Genomic DNA, 10128 nt, shown 5'->3' on the forward strand with positions numbered 1-10128 from the left:
CTGACAGTATTTACTAACACCTAAAGTTTCATGCACACATTAGGAGTTTGAGTTCAAAAATTCATACCTGCTTTGTCATTTTATTGAAAAAGAAAGTGAAAATTTAATTTTCTCAAAAAAAAATTCACTCACTACCACTTTCATGCATGTTGCTCCTTTGTCGGTGCTTTGCTTGAGATTCTCATTCTGTTGTGGGACTACTTACTCTAAATGGGAGTACATAATTAAAAAAAAACAGAAACTAGAAACTTTGAACAATTCAAAAATAAATAGGTCCACCCCCCAAACTTGAACTAAACATTGACCTCAATGTTTCGTAACAAATCCGAGAGGGTGACTTACAGAGAGTAACGCAATATCAATTGCTGCCTCCTAGCTTTCACTAGACGGGTTCCCTGATTATTTCCTGAAATAAAACTAAACAAAACAAAACATTAGAAGTGTGGGTTACCTCCCACAAAGTGCTTCGTTTAACGTCGCATGGCTCGACGGTTCATGCTTTCAAGGAACTAAAAATTGTGCATGTTGCTCCACTCCCCCGAAGAAATCTTTTAACCGTTTTCCATTAACGGTTCTCCTCTCTTTTGTCAGTGGATTCTCTACCATAATGGCACCATGGTCGCATATATCTTTTACTATCAATGGTCCAGACCATTTTGTTGTTGCTTTACCCGAGAGACATCTTAGTTTTGAGTTGCACAGGAGTACCTTTTGTCCCACTTGGAAGTAGCTCGGAGGTTGATTTTTGTCTTCCTTGGTTGTTCCCTCAGTTGTATCGATTTGGAAGATATCATTCTTGTTTTTAAGATGCTTCTTGGCCTTGAACAGATTAAATTTTACCTCTTCATCTTGCACCCTTATTTTCATGATCCCTTCATCCAGATCAATCATCATTCGAGCGGTTTTCATGAATGGTCTTCCTAGAATCACAGGTACCTCATGATCTTCTTCCATGTCAATCACCACAAAGTCTACCGGGAAAAAGAATTTGTCTACTTTAATTAGCAGATCCTGAATCACTCCATAAGGTGAAGTGAGAGACTTGTCGGCCAATTGTAAAGTCATGCTAGTGGGCTTCATCACAATATTCCCTAACTTCTTGACAATAGATAAAGGGATTAGGTTGATGCTCGATCCCAGATCAATTAACCCATCGCCAGTGAAATTACCTCCAATATTTAATGGTAAGGTTACTCGCCCCGGATCAGATTCCTTTCTTGGAGTAGTTCTTTGGATTATAGCACTATATTGAGCATCAAGCACCACAGTTTCTTCATCTATGCATCCCTTTTTCTTTGTGAGCATTTTCTTCATAAATTTAGCATATTTGGGCATTTGCTCTAATGCTTCGGCAAATGGTATGTTTATATGGAGTTGCTTGAAGATGCTCATAAACCTGTTATATTGCCTGGCATTGTCTGACTTTGACGGAGCGTGGGGGTATGGTAGATGTTGGCTTGGTATCACAGGATCTACCTTCTTTTTCTTAGAACTTTTTCTTTTCTCCGTCATCCCTCTTTCTTTCTTGGTCTCATCTATTTCTCTTTCAGCATCTTTGCTCATGGTGCTCACTATGATTTCATTCTCCTCATCTTCCGCAGCCTGATTATTATCCTCTTTCTCGGTATCATTGATTTCAGCTTCTTTCTCAGCACCTTTCTGACCGGTTCTAGTCGTCACTGCTTTGCAATGTTCCCTTGGGTTCTCTTGAGTGTTGGCCGAGAAAGTTGCATTTGATTGATTAGTTGCAATCTGCTTAGCAAGTTGGCCCACTTGAGTTTCTAAACTCTTTATAGCTGCTTCTTGATTCTTTTGATTTGTTATTGCCGTTTGAATGAACTGATTCACGGTCTCCTCCAACTTGGATTGTCCTTCTTGTTGCTGTTGTGGCGGTTGAGTGTATGGTTGAAATGCCTGTTGTTGATACCCTTGATTTGGTGGCCTTTGTTGGTATCCCTGGTTGTTATGTCTCGGTGGGTACCCTTGTTGATATGGCTGATTTTGGTATTGATTCTGCCTTGGTCCTTGAGTGTTGTTCATGTAGTTTACTTCTTCTTCTAAGACTGGTGGACAGAATCCTGTTTGATGATTGCCCTTGCACAATTCGCACTTAGCAACTTGATATGAATTAGATACCCCGTTCAGCTCCTTGATCTGTTGTGGTAATTTAGACATTTGTTGTGTCAAAAGTTCCACTTGTGAAGTTAGCAATTTGTTCTGAGCAAGTAGAGCATCACTGTTGTTCAACTCTAACATTCCGGGTTTCTTATCTCTTACTGTTCGATCATGATTGCCTTGACGATCATTTAGAGCCATTCGCTCTATTATCTGAGTAGCTTCTTCAGGTGTTTTGGACATGAGAGAACCACCAGCTGTGGCGTCCAAAAGTGTCTTGTTTGTGGCTGTGAGACCGTTACGGAACATATGGATTTGATCGACGTTTGTAAAGCCGTGTCCTTTGCACTTTGTAATACGGTGAACTGACTTTTTAATAATCGAAATGTCGCGGTAAGCAAGAGTCGCCACCGACTTTTATTTTATCCAAATATTAGAAAGGCTAAAAGAACAGAAAAAAACCTTTTAAAGAAATTTTGAGTTCGGGGGGTAATTATGCAAAGGGAAGGTGTAAGGCACCCTTTGCATCCATGGTTTTCCATGGGCTCTTAATTGCTTTGCTCGTTTTGAAACCAAAAGTTTAGAAATGTATAGGAGAAGAAGAAACAAGGACTTTAGCTCGTAAATGAGCGTAGCCTTGAAAGTGTTTAGAAAATAGTAGAAAGATGTTTTTAAACCAGAGCATGCAATTAAGGGCAAATTACCTGGTTAGATGAAAAATGTTCTTTTTAGCCTTTCAGGGTGAAAGGGTCTATCCATGCCATAAGAGGGCAGGAAGCCTTTCATTTGGAGGTTGAAGGGTCATCGAAGCATCCTATGCCATAAGACTGTCCCATGCCATAGAAGGGCAGGTAGTCTAAGGCAAGGATCAGAATAAGCCATTTCGTAGGCAGCCAGAAGATACCTCAGCCTTTTTCCGTAGGCAACTTCCGAGGGTCAAGGTCATATTTGTGTATCGAAGGCAACATCATTTAGGGTCGTATGACCTTTGGTTATCGAGGCAGCATGGCTGAGGTATCCTCATATTCGAGGGACATGGCTTATTCTGCAAAAAAACACGAAGGCAACAGGCAACAGGCAACAAGGCAACAAGGCAACAGAGAGGTTACCCCAAAAGCGTGCGTGTGTGCAACAATCACGTGATTATATTCAGAAAATTATCTTATAATTAATCATCTATATTGATTTAAGGCTTGCACTCCCTAAGATTACTAACCACACAATAATATAACAATAATAATGGGGAAGGGAAATTGTAACCAGCGGAGGAGAGGGGAATTGAAACCAGCGGGATATAATTAAAAATTAAAACAGAAAATATTAGAGTTAGGGTTTAGGGTTACCAATACGCGTAGCTTTGGCATTAGATAAACCCTGAAAATTGGAAAAAATGGCAAACAAAAATAGGATGAGTGCATTATCGGTTCCAATGCAGGTATGGTTAACCCTCATCAATAAAAATAACAATAAAAGGAAAAAAGGTAAAAGAAACTTAGCTTCGATGGATGAAGGTTGATAGTCGGAGGTTGCCTTGAGCATTGACTCTGACCATCTGAGAATTGACAGAAGAAATAATAGGAAATAGTGAGTGTAGGGAGAGTTCATTGACTTTTGAAGTTAGACCTTAATTTATTTTATAAGGCAAAAAATAAATGAATAAATAAATAATAATAAAAATCAGGGAACTTAGCTTTGGATTTGATCTGATATGGTTTGCAGTCGGGAACTCGGGGATAACCCTGAAAAAATTTGCAGAGCAAAGGCAAACAGAAAAAGAATTGAGTGTATGCAGAGTTCATTATATTTAAAGGTAAACCCTAAAAAAATGGATAAAATAACAAATATTTAAATAAGTGTAAAATCATGACTTAGCTTCGTAATGAGCGTGGCGCGTAGTTGGAAGAAACCCTGTTGCTAACCCTGAAAAGAATACACAAAGAAATATTTTTTCATTGTATGGCTAATCCTCGTAAACCCTGATTAGGGCACGAATTAAATAAAATTAGCATAGGCAATTTAATTAATTATTGGTCTCGCGACCTAATTAATTAAATCGGGAAGAGAAAATCAAATTGGACACAAAGGTATTTTTTTTTATGAATTTAAATAAAGTAAATATAATTTTTTAAGAATTTCAAATAAATAAAACTAAACTTTAATCATTAAAATAAATGAAATAAATAAATTGATAAAGAAAAATATTAATAATAATTTTTGTATTCGGAAAAAAAAGGAAATTTAGTAAAAATATTTTAATAAAAGAACTATATGTAAAAGAAAAGAAATAGTAAATATAAATATATAAATATATTAAATATTTAATTGTGTAATAGAAAATAATAAAAAAAAATACAAAATCCTTAGCTTTTGATTCTGTATGGTGAGGCGCATGGTTCTGTGATGCACCTGCGATCCTTGGCACGTTGGATTGAGGAGGAAGAGGATCTGAAGGCTCAGATGACGCAGGAACGTGGTATACGTGTTGGTGAGGCACACCGGATCTCAGTATCCCACGAAAGGAGAAAACGCGCGCGTCTTTTTGAAGGGACCAACCAGATCCTGCCACGAATTCATCCCTGAGCTCCAGCCGTCGCTTTAGGTTCTGAACTTCTACCCACGGACAAAAACCATGGCCATAGCCCCTGCACATTACGAATAGCCCAAACACGTACAAGAAATTTTTCGCGACACCCTAAATCGATCGCATTCATCCTTCTGAACACGATAGTGGCCTTAATTTGTCCTAATTTGGGCTAAAACAGAAAACCCTAACTCGGAGCTTTGAAACTCAATAATGGTGATTCACTCATACCTTTATAAAACATAGATTAAACATCCAGAAACGTTCATAGCATTACACTAAACACAAATACATGCTTAAAATTTATTCATAATGCATGGAAAAACGTAATCGAAAGCAAAAAGAAACTGACAAACCGTGGCCTCTGTACGCGTATTCTTGGCGATTCAAGACCTTGTAATGAACGAGATGGCTTCAGTATACCTCTAGGAACAAGCCTATGTGATCAAAACTTGGTGAATTGGTCTGCAATCGAGAATTCACTCTTGAGTTTTTTCTTGACTTTTGCCCTCGGGTTTGTTCTTTGGAGGCAGCCAAAAATTCCCAACTAGGGGTCTGAGATTGATGTATTTATATAATTGAGTGAATTAGGTCAACAAGTTTGATCAAAATCCAATCTAATCATTCTTTGCAAAAATTGAAAAATTTGATTCACATATACTTCTATTTTAGTCCAATTTCAATCTCTTTCAATCCAATTTCATTTATCACTAATTTGGAACTGAATATTGAGTATTTTCTTTAACTAATGATAATTGAAATTAGAGAGGAATCAAATCTTTTCAATATTCTTTTTGAATATTTGATTAAATCATGATTTAATTGAATATAAATTCATATAAAATCAATTTTTTAATCAAAAATTCGTGGCCTTCTGATTAGAGCTTCTAGATGACTTGTTTAGAAAGATTGGATTAAAAGAAATTGGGCCCATTTGCAAAAATATTCAAATTCTTTCATATTTTTCCCTCCAAAATAGCTCAACTTTGACAAGGCCTAACTCTCTCAATTTTTGGGATATAGAGGTGTTCTAGGACTTTTTAGAAACCTTAGGGAGTCCTCTAACCAGTGTCTTTGGTCTCATATCAAAATCATTTTCCATGCTCATTTTATGTCCTTTTGAAAAAAGTGTCTTTTTGTTGACTTTTGAAAAGGACCTATAATGTTTTAGTCCATATCTCTTAAATGAAGCATTTTTGGACTTGGCATGTGAGAGACAATTTTGTAGAGAATCAAATTTCCTTCAAAATGAGCTTTGGATGGAAAATTTCTGATGTTTCATGTGAGAGTTATGGCTGGTCAAAGTTCAGTTGACTTTTCCTATACAAAACCCTAATTTAGAAACTTCTTGATTTATCGATTTTTGTTCTTTCCTTGATGAACCATGATCAATTATTGATCAAATGGTGAATGACACTTCAATATGAGGATCTTGACAAAAAGTCAGAAGTTTTGACTTTGCTTTGACCACAGTTGACCTTTTGGATCAATCGGTCGACTGTTGACTTTCTGAACTTTTGAGTGACCAGAACTTTGAGATATGTCTTGATACTTGTCATGGAGGTAATGTGAGACATGTTGAGCCATATGAGATGCTTGGAAGCCATTGATTCAGTGATTTTCTTTTGAATGAACCAAACCCTAGTTCAGAGCCTTGTATAGGAGAGTGTGTCTTGGAGCTTTGTGTATTGGTTTGAGTTTGAATAGGAGAAAGAGTATGGGCAAATTTTGGGGTATGACAGCTGCCCCTGTTCAATTATCTTAGACCTGAAGATGTAGAGTGGTTTGTATGCCAGTCGGTATCTGAAGGTGGAAGATGATTGAACACTAGAATACCAAGAAATTTGCCCTAGCTGAAGTAGGGACTTTTGTCGGAGATGGGCTTGAAGATGCCATCCAGGTGTTTCGAGAAGATGTATGATGGAGATGGGCTTAAAGATGCCATCCGGCTTGATATACTTGAGAGTCAGAATGTGTCGTACGTTAGACTATTCTCAATTGCATCCTCAGATGTCTGGAAGACCGTGCGTTAGGTCGAAGAATAAATCGTGCATTAGACTATTCTCAATTGCATCCGTAGATGTCTGGAATGCCGTGCGTTAGGCTGATGGATGAGTCGTGCGTTAGACTAATCCAAATTGCATCCGTAGATGTCTGGAATGCCGTGCGTTAGGCTGATGGATGAGTCGTGCGTTAGACTAATCCCATTTGCATCCGTAGATGTCTGGAATGCCTTGCGTTAGGCTGAAAACTTTTTGTATTGAGGAATATTTGTTGGAGAGTTGGTCGTGTCAGCACCGTTCGTAGTAACTGAATTAGACTTTGGAAGATGATCGTGTCTACACCGTTCGTGATGATAGAATTAGATCTTTTTGTCGTGTCAGTACCGTTCGTAATAACTGAATTAGACTTAGGAAATAGTTGATTGTGTCCACATCGTTCGTGATGATGGAATTAGATCTTTGAGAGTCGATCGTGTCGGCACCGTTCGTAGTAACCGAATTAGATCTTTGAAAATGATCGTGTCATTACCGTTCGTGGTAAATGAATTAGATCTTGGAAGATGGAGATTTCGTTCATTTGTCTGTGCCTGTATCCTGCAATAGGTATAGTTAGTCTTTATGCAATGTCATGATGCATGTATTATATAATGAGTCCCTCAAAATAAATGAGAAACTTTGTATGTTATGGATGAGTTCATTATGAGGTAATGTATGCAATGTATGAATATGTTTATGACATATGATATGTGAACATGATTTATGTTGTCTTGATTGAGAAAATAAATCTCTATGTCTTTGTGATTTTGATGTCTGATCTTATTTGAAGATGCTCAGCTGGGAATTTATGATTCTTGCTTGGGGATTTATGATTTCTGCTTGGGGATGATCAGTAACTTGATGTTCCCTGATTGGGGATTAGAGATATTAATGAACCATATTGGAGATAGGTGTCGGGGAACCGACAATGTTGAAGAGGTAAACTCTGTTGAGGAGCTATGTCTTTTGTCGAGAGTATTTGAAGATATATTCTTAATGATTACTCTGTGGGGATATGATCTTGTGAAAATGGAATTGCGGGAAAGTGTGGGTGCCTTGAACATTGCCCCCAGGATTATAGTAACTACCATTCCTGGATTTGTATTGATTAGAAAATGCCTATGAGTATTGATTGAAGATATCAAACTGGACTTGCATAGATTTGCCCCCAGATAATAGGGAATTTGGAAAGATTCGCCTCGCGAGGATTTCATGAGATATGCACTATGGGTGACATGCCCCCACTAATCATAGGCTCATGACAATGTCCCATGTTGATTGGGAAATAATTTGAAACCCACTTGGGATGTACGCCTTTTCGCATCTTGACTTAATTGCCCCAGACTGATTGGGCAAAACGTGCCATGCCCCTTGTACGTAGGAGCCATTGCTTCTTGGAGTAATTTTGTCTGTCAGGATAGCTTTCAGTCATTAGTTGTACCCTGTGCAAGTTTTTTTTTGATGCTAACATTTGAAATTATGTAGCAGAATATGTTTAATAATGAATTCATGAGATGCAATGCATACGTTTGTCTTGAGTTTTTGAAAAACCTTTAAAACATGAGATGTAAAAATGATATTTGTAAAAAAAATGAAATATCAACTCAGCATTTTTGATAAACCTTAAGGAGTCAGGATACCTTTTTGGTGACAGTATGCTTTCGAACTAACCATGCTTCAATTAGGACTTTCAAGGGTTGTAACGTGGCTTGGTTCACGGTTTAAGAAACAAAGGACAAAGGCTCAAAATTTGATTGTACCCACCCCTCTTCGTGATGTTCTTCATTCCTAAGTTCAGTTGGTTCGACTTAGGCATTCAGGTTCCAAGAGACTTTTGGATTTGCACCTTTGATAATGATGATGGTTCACAAGCAGAGAGAACTTTTGAGATGGCAGTCACTTCTTCCTTTTGGTAGTCACAACATTGTGTTGTTCAGGAATTTATTGACTTCTCTTTTTTCATCTTATTGATATCCCTAAATTTTGCCTGAACTGTCTATTTTGGAGCTTACAGTCAGCGGGATGCCTTGATTTTTGCCTAAGTCATCTTTTTGATTTTGACTTAGCAGGCTTTTCTTTGTATATATGTTTTGTCATCATCCTTTTTTCTTTTTGAAAGATATTGACTGCCTTGCTTAATGATTGGTGAACCATCATTGGCCTTTGATTGATGTCTCCAACACTTCTTTGGTGTGTGTGGATGAATGCTTGTAATTGAAACCTTTGTTGAAAGGTGTACTGAATGATTCTCTTAAAATAGAATGCACAGCCCAATTAAACTGAGAACTACCCTGCCCCAGGTTATGATCAAGGGTTTTAATTAGTACAAGAAAGAAACTTCTACTTCTTAGGCTCAAAGGGGTTGACGAGGGATTAACATCCTTATATCTCCACTGTTTAGGAATTGAAACAATGCCTGTACATCGTCAGCATAGTCCGTTCAAAAGCATACTGTATGAGGTTGCGGTATCGTTTTCGTCATCCTCCCTCAGAAGGCTTACAGCTTAGCAGGAGTTGAATATCACAAAAACATATGCGAAATAAAGACATAATTAAAAATGAGTGATAACGAAATAATTTATTCAAGACAAACATATGCAATGCACTGATGATGATTATTAAAACAGATAATGTCTATCATGAGTCAAATGTTTAAACAAACAGAATAGAAATTGCACATGAAAGTAGATCTAATGATCCAATAGTTCGTCCGTCTAGATCTCAATCAGTCTTGTCATGACTAGGCATAAGAGCGGCGATCACCACAGGAGTCTCAAGAGGGGTGAATTAGATTTCTCCATCATTGATCAGATCTTGAATCTTATTCTTCAATGTCCAGCAATTGTTTTTGTAATGTCCAGGACTGTTGGAATGGTACGCGCACCTCGCGTTGAGTTTATAGTCAGGAGTGGAGGTGTTAGCATTTTTAGGAGGGTCCCTCAGAGTAATCAATTCGATCTTCAATAGATGTTGTAATGCTTGACCTAATGACATATTGATCTCGGTGAATTGATGCTTGGGTACGTCTAGCTTTCTTCGTTGTTGTGGAACTGGTGTAGAGATTCAGAGTATCCGGGATTCGAGCTTCCGGAATGTATCTGACATAGGACATCAGAACGAGTTATTCATTAAACCATATCTGAAGAGGAATGCCAGAACGGGTCATACATTAGACCATATCTGGAAGTGGGAAATCAGAACGAGTTATTCATTAAACCATATCTGAAGGAGAACAATCAGAACGAGCCATGCATTAGACCATATCTGATGAAGGATGTCAGAACGAGTCATTCATTAGACCATATCCGTTAGAATGTCAGAACGAGTCCTACATTGGACTATATCTGTTGAGGAATGGCAGAACGAGTCATACATTAGACCATATCTGTTGGA

The sequence above is a fragment of the Vicia villosa genome, linkage group LG7, assembly GCF_029867415.1.
Source record: "Vicia villosa cultivar HV-30 ecotype Madison, WI linkage group LG7, Vvil1.0, whole genome shotgun sequence".
Lineage (NCBI taxonomy): Eukaryota > Viridiplantae > Streptophyta > Magnoliopsida > Fabales > Fabaceae > Vicia > Vicia villosa.